Source organism: Cygnus olor, chromosome 22 (assembly GCF_009769625.2).
Source record: "Cygnus olor isolate bCygOlo1 chromosome 22, bCygOlo1.pri.v2, whole genome shotgun sequence".
Classification (NCBI taxonomy): Eukaryota; Metazoa; Chordata; class Aves; order Anseriformes; family Anatidae; genus Cygnus; species Cygnus olor.
In genome coordinates this window covers 6,164,810-6,177,220 of record NC_049190.1, presented here as the reverse complement: position 1 = coordinate 6,177,220, position 12,411 = coordinate 6,164,810, and positions in this window count along the sequence as shown.

Sequence of the window (12,411 nt, the reverse complement as noted above, 5' to 3'; positions counted from 1 at the left end):
CAGTCTTGTCAAGGATTCTGTACTGCTCTTCCCAAATCTTCCAGTCTTGGTTCCAACGTGCAGACCAGTTCCAAGACCAACTACACTTTGCCTGGTGTTAATCTATGCCACATTTCCAGTTACATTGTTCTCTTTCACTGCTTTGTGAAGTCGCAGCACCAAGGGAAATTGTAAATACCTCTGCCTGGCTCCTGCCAAACTCAGCTGGATGGAGATCTCAAAAGCCAGGCCTGTCTAGACATGTTCGCAAGATAGTGAACTTACGTGGTCACAAGTCCACTCAAAACATCAAGTGAAGACTGGAGCATCACTGATGCAAGATGGTCCAAAGCCTACAAGGGTGCTGACCCTTCAAATGAGAATCTGCAGGCAAGACCTCTGCTGGCGATTTCCTAGTGGGGCATGCCAGAAATGGAGAAAGGAATGATATTCGTGATGCAAAAACTGTTTTTCTATTACCCCTTCTGATCTCCAGGGAAGAGTGGAGTTGCTCAAAAATGGAAAACAATTAAGGGCTGAGCAGAACGAGTAACTGTCCTCAAGTCTTCTGTTCTTCTGTCACAGCTGACTTCAGACTCCGTCCTCATCCCATCTCCTTGCAAAGTGCTGCGAGCCAGAGCCCCACAGACAGACCTGGCCTGAGCCTCCCCGTGCTGCTGTCCTGTTCCTCTGCGCTGTGGTTGTCTGGTCCACATCTGCACTGCCTGTGCTTGGATGTGGTTTGCATGCAACCAGCTGCTCTTACCTTGTTTTTCTGGCACCTATTGCTCCACCATCTAAGAGTCAGATTAAAAACAAATAAAAAATATGTAAAATAGAAACTAGGGTGACTGCAGAGCTTAACAGAGGTATAAAAAGTCATTGCTCTTCCCTTCTGAGTTATAGTGGAGTTTATACAGTGTATTTCTGCTCAGATAAGGGCCTGTTCAGGTCTGTACAAAGCTACAGCTACCTGGGACACTTAAAGTCAGTAAGAGTCTGAAATTAGTGTGCTTCCAGCGATATGCAGGTACCAGGCAGAGTGGTTGTGGTTTCAGTTTAAATGCCTATGAAGCTCCCATGTTAGGTACTCAAGATCCTATCCAAGAATTATTTATTTTAAATTGTATTTAGCCTTAAATGCCTGACAATATTCAGTGCTGCTGCTCTCCTTAATTTTACTGGGAGGAAGAAAACTGTTAACCCTGTTTTGTAGATGGCCAAACTGTACAGACTGGCCACGGTGGAGCAAGGACTGTAATCCCCAATTCTAAATTTTCTGTTAAAGCCCTAATCCCTGGGCTATCCTTCTGTTTCAGACAGCATTCTGGATGGTGTATAACTTGTCTGAAGCGATGCACCTGCCACTATAGCTAGTTATTTTCTTTCGGTTGCTGTATCAAAAATGTTTTTTTAATTGACAAATTCTTTTTTTTTTTTCCCCCTGGAGTGATTAAAAATTGGATGCTACTGCTTGCAGTTTGTAGGTCTCTGTCAGAGCCCTCTGGTTCAAATAGTTCAACAAATTGCATGTAGACAAGCAGTGTCTTGGGACTTATAAAGGTTGATGCCTGGGCTGAATGGGGAAGAATTCTCCTTCTGTGAGGTTTCCAGTGTTCACTAGGTGGTAAGAATCAAAACATCTGATTTGCCTGAGGATCTTATTTTTTTTTGAACAAAATTTCATTGATTATTTTTTAATGGAAAAAGGGAGGAAAAATACAGATGCTTACAGAGAATACTGACAGGAAAGAACAGCAGGATAGAGGGAATGTGGAAGTAGGTCAAATGCATTGCAGGCTGAAAAAAAAATCATTATTATGATTAGGAGAGATTAAGGAAGACAAGAGCAACACAGCATCAAAAGAATCCAATTTATCACGCCATTTAAACATGAACATTCCTTGCAAAGCAAGCTCTCCATGCCATATACCACTTTGGAGCAAAATGAGAGGAGAACGTCCCATGCTACGTATTTATTTTGATATCTAGTCTTCTGTATAATAATCCATGAATCCTTGAAGAAACCTGCTTTTAACTGTCATGAGGAACTAATGCTGCAGAAACTGTTACCCACCCTTCAGTGCTGGAGTTCTTTCTTTTAAATTTTTCATTTTTAAAGCTGTAATTATCCAGTTAGGTCCCTAGGTGAAGAAAGGGCCCAATGTAATAGTAGCACTTGCTGACAGCAGTTAATCCATTATTTCTTCAGCGTGTTAGGTACTTTACATAAAATAAGGAGATTCTCATCTGAAAGATTCCACATAACGACAATTTACAAGTGTGAATTTATTTAATGTGAGGACACTCAGGAACTTTGCAATGACATGTAGATCTTGTCATTTTTCTTAACTTTGGGACAGCTAGAATTCCCTGAGATCTGACCAGCATGGTCTGACTTACTCTGCTTCCCTTTGTCTCCTTTTTCTTTCTAGTTTTGACTAACTCAATGTCCCACTTGCCGTAGCCTCAAGGCGTTTTGATGGGTTTTCCTTGTTCTGGTTGCATCTAGGCAGAAATGAATGCTGAAGTCCCAGCTTTAGCTCTGTAAATCAGAACGTTCTTCTCCTCCAGCATGGTTTTATTGATGTCTCAAACAGTGGGCCTTAATGGTAAACACAGGCAATGCCACGCGATTTGCAAGAGACGCACTTCTTTTTGTAATACAGACCCTGTGCTCTATGACTTCTGTTATGACCTGGGAATTTGGGGCCTGTTTCTGCTCAGCACCACAGGCATCTTTTTGTTGAGGTAAATTAGCTGCATTTTCTTTGACTTCACACCAAGCTGGAGTGTTCCCTGTATGTTTTTAATGTTGGATTGGGTCCTCTAGACAGAAACAGCAACCTGTGAGCTGTTTGACAGAGGTCTGTCATGTCAAATATTTCTTAGCAGGAGCAAGCTGTCTGATAAATTTAAACAAGATGTGGATGTCTCTTAGTAGTTGGTTAAGAGCTGGCTGAACATCCTTCTAAATAGCTGAACGCTGCTGCCAGAGCCTGCAGACCGGTTTGCAGCCTACATCAAGTCCCGCAGATCCACTGACTTGAGATGAAGCATGTGAAAGGTTTGGCGTTTTAGAAGCTTTTAATTAACAGCATGTTTGATGCCGCTCATTAGTTTCCTGCTCCTATTCAGGAGGAATTGGTGTATGAAGCACGCTAAAACTTTAAAGCAGTGGCTGCCCATACTGCTGAAGTTACAGCTGGTGCATTCCCAGCCTTCCAAGCCAGAAGTCAGATTCTTGTCTGCTGCCTTTGCAAGGATCGGGGGCAATACAAACCCTGACTTGGGTTAACGATCTTGTTGCTGGCTGGCTGTCCCGCTGTCACTGTAACAATGCTGCCTTTCAGGTCCAAGCACTGCCAGAACTGCCTCCACTCTGCACACCACAAGGCAGACTTAGATGGAAATAGCCTGACTCTCCTCTGTTTAGGCAATAGGGTGAGTGCGTGGGGAAAATCTTACCCCCAGTCTTGTTCTGGATCTCTTCCGAAGATTGGTTTAAATGTTGAAGCAAGATGCTTATCTTTCTATTTTGTTGAAACTCCAGATATTAATGGTTTTATGCATGCTAAATTCTTCCTTTGCATCTTGCTACCACAACTTCAACTTGTTTAAGTTGGTATAGAGTTTCTGGGTTCAATAATGCTATGCTAAATTATACCTGGTGAGATTTTGGTCTCTTATTGCTATGTGTTTTTTGTTTGTTTGTTTGTTTTGTTTTGCCTTTTTTTTTTTTCCATAAAAATACAAGGTAACTTAATATCGGTAGTCTCCTCTTGCTGTGGTCCAGTGCCCTGTGAAAATCTTGGTACAACATTGCAAGGTTTAGCATTTCAAGCACTGCTTTAGAGTATCCTTGCAGTGTTAGATATCGATTCAGTCTGATGGTATGTGGGTTTGGAAAGAGAAGTACAAGCTCTTCTTATAAACCAGCACACTTGAAACACTTTTTAATTGCATATTGGAAAGGCATAAGGAAAAATTAGGATACTTGGACTGCATTCCTAGATGCATTAGTGACTCCTGTGACTTACTACAAGCCCTGTGCGCTTGAGATTTCCCTTAAGTTTAAAACCTGCGCTTAAGGTTTCGCATTTACAAAAATCACTGACAGTAGTTTAAAATTCAGTGTTTATGAAGAACACTGCAATGCTTTGAGAGCTGCTGAATAAATGGCAAGCCTTGCCATTATTATTATTGTTCCACCTTTAAGCTGTCAGATTATATAAATCTAGGCAGATGCCTCAAAGCACTGTGTGCGGATGAAAGCTCTCTAAAGGAACAAATTCCCCTTTCCTTCATCTTGGAATAACATGTCATAATTGTATGGGAAGATAGGGCAGCTATTACTGAAGAGGAGGTATAAAAGAATAGGAAAGAACCTAATGCAGCACTAGAAAAAGAAGAGAGAGGGTACAGCTATTCATCCAAAATGATAATGAATCGTGAAGTATCCCCAAACCGGCCTGTTGAGTGTGTCTAATAAATACTTTGACGTTAAGGGACCTTTATGACCGTGAGACAATGGCTGTTGTTTGCTAAATGCCCTGCGCTCTGGATGCAAATGTAATACTCAGGAGCCTGAGATAACAGCATTTAACCTGCTCATTGATGCTATTTCTTTTTTAACCTGAAAGTCTCAAAGCTATTCTAAAGGCATGCTAGATACTCAAACTCATTTGCCTTGTTTGTGACAGTCTTGCCTAACTGATTTATAAACTTTGTGCTCTGAAATTGTAAACCGAGTGTTTGCTAGACTCTGGTATTTCTCTAGGAATTATAGATCAGGGCTTCTATGGGAATTCTGTAGGGTGCCTTTAAGTTAGTGTGCGTGTGGGGAACAAAATTATATTGGTGATTAATACACCCATAAAAGAGAAGTGTGAAAGTGTGTTGCCAGAAATCCCACAACATTAATGATTTACCTATTTGCGTCCTGCTTTCCTAAATTCCTCTCCAGAGCCTAATACAGAACTTCTCAAGATCTTTCTCAGGCAGCTGCTGTTTCTTGCATGCACTACAAACTGCTGTGACATACCTGCAGCATTTTGATGAAATCACTGCAACCGGATTCATTGGTGGTGCAATTATGCCTTATATAGATGCTTTAATTACACCAGTGAGATGTTACGAGGTTAATTAATTGTTGCTTATTAAGCGCTTTAAGGCTCTTGAATGAAAGATACTACATATGTGCAAAGGATGATCATTAGTTATTAACAGCAATACTTCCAGCTCTTTGCAGGGTAAAAACAATTTATTTTTATTGTGAAATGTTAATTTTGCAGTCTATTTGGATCCAGGGCATATTTCAGGTTGCAAGCCAAAACTTAGGTAGTGATGCACGCTCTGAAATTTGGCTTGTGGGAGTGGTCCCATCAGTTTCTATCAGAAAAACAGGAAAGAGCTAGAAATGCAGCAGGTTACAGAAACCAGAGGAGGTGATTGCGTGGGAGGAGGTTCCTCAGCTTTCGGTAAAATTAGTAGGAAATGGAAGAACTCGGAGGAATGTTGAGATACTGGCTCTAATTTCATAATTTCAAGCCATGGTCATTGAACAGCATCCTTTTGCATGCATGCAGCAATTGCAGTTCCTTTATCTTCAAAGCTGCCTTCTCCTATTTAGGCTTTTTCCTAAATATTTTCTGTATCAGCAGCAACTGTAGTCTTGCCTGTGGGCATGGCCAATGTATCTGTGCTGAAAACCGGGCTGCGTAAACTCTGGTATTTATCCTGGCACTCTGTGCTATGTCTAGGGAGATATTTCATCAGTTCTCAGAACTTAATAACTCAGTGTGTCAAAATATGGGCTGTTCAATTACTGGAATTTCTTTACTCATTTCAGAAATCTCTCTGTTCCCTGTGCTGCTTCTCGCCACGCTTGTTCATTCTTATATTACGGAAGAAATTTGTTTACTGATGGGAGGGGAGGAGGAGGAGAGAGACTTCTATCCTCTTGTTACTTCCTGTGAAAAAACAAAGTGCCTCATACGGCTTGGTTCAATACCTGGATGTTCAGTGTTTGTCTCCGTGCCAGAGACAAACCTGCTTACTGTGGCAGTTTGCGTGAAGGTTCTGCAATGCCTGAAAGTGGAAGGGATGCAACCCAAAGAAAGCTGACCTGTCTTTGCTCTCTGAACCCTGTGCCAAGCCAAAGATGACTAATACCATTAAAATCAGCTGAGAGGACTGGCTCTTTCTGTCTCTGGAAAATAATTACTGAAACGGAAAACTACAGCAGCTCTTCAGGCTGTTGGTAAGGCAAACGAATCATTGATAACAAAGGAATTTGTTGATAACAGAGGCGGGAATTGGGCATGTCTTCTGAAACAAGGTGTGACTACAGCTGCTGTAAGCCTGCACTAAAATGAAGACGCTGGGCAGCGGGGCTCACAGGGAGAGGCTGCAGGATGTTCTGCAAGGTGGTGAACGCCTCCAGCTCCTGCTGACTTGCACTGAAGGGGCTGCTCAGGCTGAGGATCCTTGGATCTGCAAGGGAACAGAAGCAGCTGCCAAAGGGTGGACTGGAACCCATGCAGCATATTTCTAAATTGCTGAGGCTTGTCCCAGCATAAAATAGTATGAGCTTCCTTATCGAGACAGCTGGAGGATCCCAGCACTAGAATGGCTGCTAGCAGTTGCACAGCTATTGAATGTGGTCTCTATACGTACAGCCTTTTATCAAACTCCCTCTAACAATGATGGTGTTTGTGAGAGGTGTATGACTGCCATGCTTCTGTTCAGGTGTTCTGTGTACTACATTATGAACACCATGGATTCACTCTGAATACACATTGTTTGTGAGCTGCGTGCTTAATAGCTCCAAAGCTTCCTGGAGGCATCTGTCTTGCTCTGCAGGTGCTGTAGGGATGAGTTTTACATATGCAAAGGATGTGTTCAGGCGCCCTGGACACAGAAATACCTGATCAAAGCTGCTGCTGCATCTCCAGAAACCCACAAAAGCATACATGCTCTTCAGTTCTGCTTGAATAAAGTTTCCTGAAAGAAAGAAAGAGAGAGAGAGAGAGAGAGAGAGAAAGAAAGAAAGAAAAAGAAAGAAAGAAAGAATCTGGGTAGGTAATCCTGTATACTTGAAAGCTCTAGATAAAAGCATGGAATTTAGTAAGTTGCTTTGTTTTTCTGTATTTGTTTTGTTTTGGTTATCTTTTGTGGATTTCTTTGTTGGTTTTGTTGCTGTTTTGGTTTGATTTGGGTTGGGTTTTTTGCATCACTGCGCTTGTGCTGTGCAGTGTCCAGTTTGGGAATGAAGTGCAACATGAAGAATAATCCAAATGACAGACAATTTGGAGAAGCATGGAGGGGTGTCTGGAAGGATAAACTGGCATTATCCCCTGGGAAGTTTTCGCCAATGGTAATGGGCCTAAGCATTTTCACAATGAGAAAATTCACAGTGAGAAAAGACCTAGGTCTGTTTTACAGATTGATGGTTTGAGGGAGCTTAATTTTGTATGAACCGGCTTTTTTTTCCTGAGAATGAAAAAACATAAGTTGGATATTCAAAAGCACAAGTCATTTCTGAAGGTGCAGGACCTAGTCATGCGTGGGTTACAAGTCAGACACAGCAAGTCTGATCAGGCAAACTTCCTCGAGGAAGGTCAGTTGCCATTCTTCTCTAAGAATAAAGCAGCTGGGACTATGGGGCTGTGGTGTACAACTGGAAAACCTAGATTTTTCTGCAAAATAGATTACGATGATGATAAAAAATACTCCATTAATCAAATCAAGGAAAACTCCAGCAAGGTTGCTATTCTTTTTATATTCCGATGTTGCAGCCTAGATCTATACCAATTATTGTCAAGGAGGTAGGGAACTCTGGCTTCAGAAGCAGGACTGGGAAGTTAGGGCAAATCTCATTGAAAAGCCTGCATGCATTGAACTGCTCAGTCATATGAAACATTGCAAATGCTATGGCTGATAGAGAAGTACATTTGACATGGCTGATGGAGAAGTATGCCTGAGAGAAGTCCATTTATCTCAGTTACTGCTGCAGCCCAGAAATACAAACGCTTCCTGTGCTGCTCGGAATAATCATTTTCCCTTCCGTGCTCCCTCTTCCTTGGACTCCGATCACCTGTCAGCCAAGGTAGGCTGCTAGGCAAAGGCGAAGTGAGAATGGCTAGGTGCCCATCTTTGTAGGTGAAAGACTATTTTATTAAATCTTTCTGGACAGTGTGTTTCAATTTCTGTTGCTCTAGGGGATCTGGAATCTGAGCCAGTCAGTAAAACAGGCCTCCTGCTCTTAGAGATGCCAGAAGCGATCTGCCTGTCTGCTGAGTGGAAATGATACGATCGTGGCCAAGTTTTGTGTTCCAGGCTTCAGCCCACGCAATTAATTTTCCCATTGTGGTGGTGTTTAGAGACACAGCAATCCCACTGGGTGAGATGCTGTGTGGGTCATGTGAGACACCAAAAAAGCACACATTCTCAAAAGGCAAGACAGAAACACAAATTGTTTTCTATGGATGAGTTTTCATGTAGTGACTTACTAACGCTTATATATAAAGCCTGCAGTACCTGGTTTACTATTTTACACATGAAATTATTTTCTCCTAATATCAGCTCCTGCTCATTGGATTGATGTGATGGTAAAACCATCTGCAACATTATTTGCAGGCAGTATAAAACAGAGCCCTTTCACAAGGTATTGTGGCAGTCTATTGTCTTGCTCCTGCTTCAGCTGCCTCCCCCTACCCCCCCCACCTCATCTCTTTATTTTTCCTGCTTACTCAGCAGGTTCTAAAACAGATTTGAAGCAAGGATGAAAGCAAACAGCCCTAAAAATGCTGACTTCTCCAAGTAGCGCACCCTGCCATTCAGGTACCCAGGGACAGAAGTACAACCAACATCTTCCTAATAGCAGACTTTAATCTCATTCTAAAGGTAGACAGACGTAAAAGGGAGAATAATTTACAAACAGCAGTGCTAAAAATAAAATGCTTAGAAGAAAGAATACCTTATTTACCATAAAGTAGGCAACGTACAGAACAAAGAGGAAAAAAGTGAAAACATGGTCCTTTTTCCCTTCCCTGAATATAATATTTTTTAAAGCTTTGATAAACCAGCCTTGCATATTAACCTCTCAGCGTGGGGACAAATGTAATATGCAACCAGCTTCTGCCTCCCTCTGTCAGAGAGGTTTTTTTTTTCCCCTTTGCTCGCAGGTAACAGCAGAGTAGCCCATCACCTCCCTGCTCCCTGGGGCTGTGCAGTCCCCACTGCAGACGGGGCCATCCCCTGTGTCATGGAGCAGAAAGGAGCTCTGCTAATTTACTCCACAGGAAAATCCTGCCAACTGCGGAAAAAAATCAAAGGATTGAACTTAATGTTCATTTAATGTCCGCACTTCTTGTGCCTTTTAGACCAATGCTTTCCTTCTTCACAGCACGGATCTCCCAGTTTCCGTAGTCATTTAATTTTAATTGAGGACTGGGGCTTCTGTACAGGTCATTGAATACTCTTCCATGAAAAGGAGCTTATCAAACCAAAACAGACCAATATGGTGAAGGTGTTTGTTTTTTTTTTCCCAGCTGGCTGAGGCACCAGGTAGTTCTGATTTTGCCTTTCCCCTGCAGGGTCAGGGCTGTCTGTGAATGACCATCTAAAAGGAGGACTCTAGTCTCACCTGCCTTTGATGTAAGCTTGTCTTTGGCACATCCTAACTAAATAGGATAAGAGAGCCTGTGTTCAACGTGTAACAGGTACAGATGAAAGCAAAAGATGAGCCCCTTAAAAAACAAACAAATAAAAAAAACACCAAAACCTCTCCTCCTGCTTTGGAATTCAGCGTTATTCTGACTTTCACAGCTGCCTGAAGGACCAGAGCGTCTAACATCTCAGTTAGACAAGACACTAATAAAAGCTTATTCACCCAGTAGTGTTTCTTTAAACTGCTTTCATGTTTTCAACACAAAATCTTGGGGGTTTATACATTGCTACATCAGCATTCTTCCCTGTTTCACATCTGAGGAAACTGAGACACAGGAAAGGCAGATGGCAGATGTCTTATTCACGATCATGTAACGAGGGCTGAGCATGTCAAGAACAACAAGATGTCCTGATTTGGGGCCAATTGATGCAATCCTAAAGTCACCATATTTCCCTTAGCTGTGTCTCCTGGTATGGCAAGTCCAACCTGTATGACTATAGGTAGAGTGTATGATTTATTCCCTTACCATGAGGAAGATGAATCTGTGGAAGATCCTGTGGACCTCTGGTTGCTGGAGAGCACTTCTGTAAGAGTAAAGGCTTGTTTTGCTTCTTCCCATTTGTTTGACTGTGACCTGTGAGGGACATTGGTCTGGGGCACCTAAAGGAGAGAGTAGAGAGGATGTGATGCTGTGACACGTGGCTTAGATTGCTATAAACCAGTCCTTGCTCTGGGCCTCTGGAAAAGGGAAGAGACTGTCAGAACTGGAGAGAGGGGTGGTGTGAGTGAGAAAAGAGGGGGCTGAAATGGTGGGAGAGAAAGAGAAGGGAAGAGGGCAAGGAAAATATGTGAGCACAGGAGGTTCAAAGACATTCTTTGGCTTCTTCTGCCTCCTGTGCCTGTGCTGGCTCAGCCAGTGCTGAGGCCATGAAGACCTCCCTTAATCTACATTTCCTTTTCCTCTTTCACTGGGAATGGAAGAGTCATATGTAAGTGACCCTGCTCTCCCCCTCTTTCCCTCTCCATTTCCTTTCCCAGCAACGTCTCTCTGGGAGACGCAGCCATCTGGCTGTTTATTGCAGCATGGGCTGAACTCTTAGATGTATCCTTTGGAATTTGGTCCTGGTTTTATGATTTCTCTATCATTCCTTTGCATTTTCTGTATGTCTCATTTGCTTCCCTTGAGCTACTGCTGCATTGGTGAACTCTGTCTCCTTGTATCCCATATACTTTCACGTTTCCTCCTCTCCCCAGAGCTTCTCAACATTCCTGTTTGGTTTCTGCTCCTTTTATTCCGTTTTTTTTCTCACGTTTCTCTGCTTCCTGTTAGCACAGGGAGCACCATCCCACTCTGAAACAGTTGACTGAGCACAGGCATCAGCCTCCCTCGTGCTATAATCCCATCCATCCTGGGTCAAGACACTGACCTCAGAGGCATTGCTGGAGGCGGAAAGGGAAGATGCAAACGGTTCCAGAGGAAGTTCAGCCTTGAAGTTCAGCACTGGGATAATGAGCAAGAATCCTTAGCCTGTCTCCCTTTGTGCTATGAGTAAAACGCATAGCACAGTCTGCTTAACTCCTTCACTTCCAGGAGCAAGCAATAATGCTGGTAAAGAGATAGGGAAACAAAAACGGTTGTCCTCCATGGAAGTCTATCTACTCTATACTTGTAAGAGGGCATGATGTCCCAGGAATAAAATGGTAAAGTAGAAATCTGTCCCGGATGCTCTGGAGTGTCATACTTCTTTTGTCATCTTAACCATAAAGCTGCTGCAAACATATTTCTTGATGGACTTCTCATGAAAGAATGGACTGATGCTGTGGAATGAAATCTTTGGTCGTGTGGTGGGGAGATAAGCTGGGAATATTATAGGGCCATCGTTCTATGCTCTTCAAGTAATTAAGACCTTTTTTTTATTATTATTATTTTATTTCACTCCACCTGCTGTAACAGTGAACTTTCCACAGTCATTTGCTTGTGCTGGACATAATCAGGACAGGGCTGAAGATAAAGCTGATGCTCCCTATACCTTGACAAGTGTTACATGTGATGAGTAGCATGCACGGGTGGTGCGCTGGGATCTGTGCCGAGGAGGCTGAATGGCCACTGACAGCTTCACAGTGGCAAAGGATGCAGACCCAGAATAATTAAGCAACTGTGTCTCATTGCAGCTCATGACAGTTTCCAGATGCTGCTGTAAGTGATTCCAGATGTGTTCTTTAGAACCTCTGGTTGTTGAGAGCATCCGTGTAGTGGGAGGGTAGGGTGACATCCTCTTCCAGCGATGCATGTGCCATTACTGTCTATCTGCTTTAGACTCGTGTGGTGGGCATGGAGACAGAAGCATGCAAAAGTCAAAGGGCATCAAAGGGCAAAGCCTTGTACACGTCCCTCCCGTAACCGTGTCCTTGCTAGAGCTCTCAGATGCACGCTGCTGTGCGGTTGACCAGGGCACAAAAGATTGTCTCTGTATATTGCCTTTCGAACCCTTTTCTTCCTTATGCACAATTACTTTCAGGACCCGCTGAAAGAGGGGAGCAGGAGACATGCAGACCCAAAGGGACGTTGTGATACCGTGTGTAACAGCACAGGGCAGGGAATTTCTCTTGGTTATTCTCATGCCTGGCCTGATACCTCCCTCTGCTGTTCCTTGCCTGTTTGGCACTCAGCCTCCAGCTCTCCTCAGCTCCTGCTGAATGTTTTATAGCTGAGCTCAGCCCCTTGCGTGGTGCGGGTGGCAACAGAGCAGAAGTGAGGC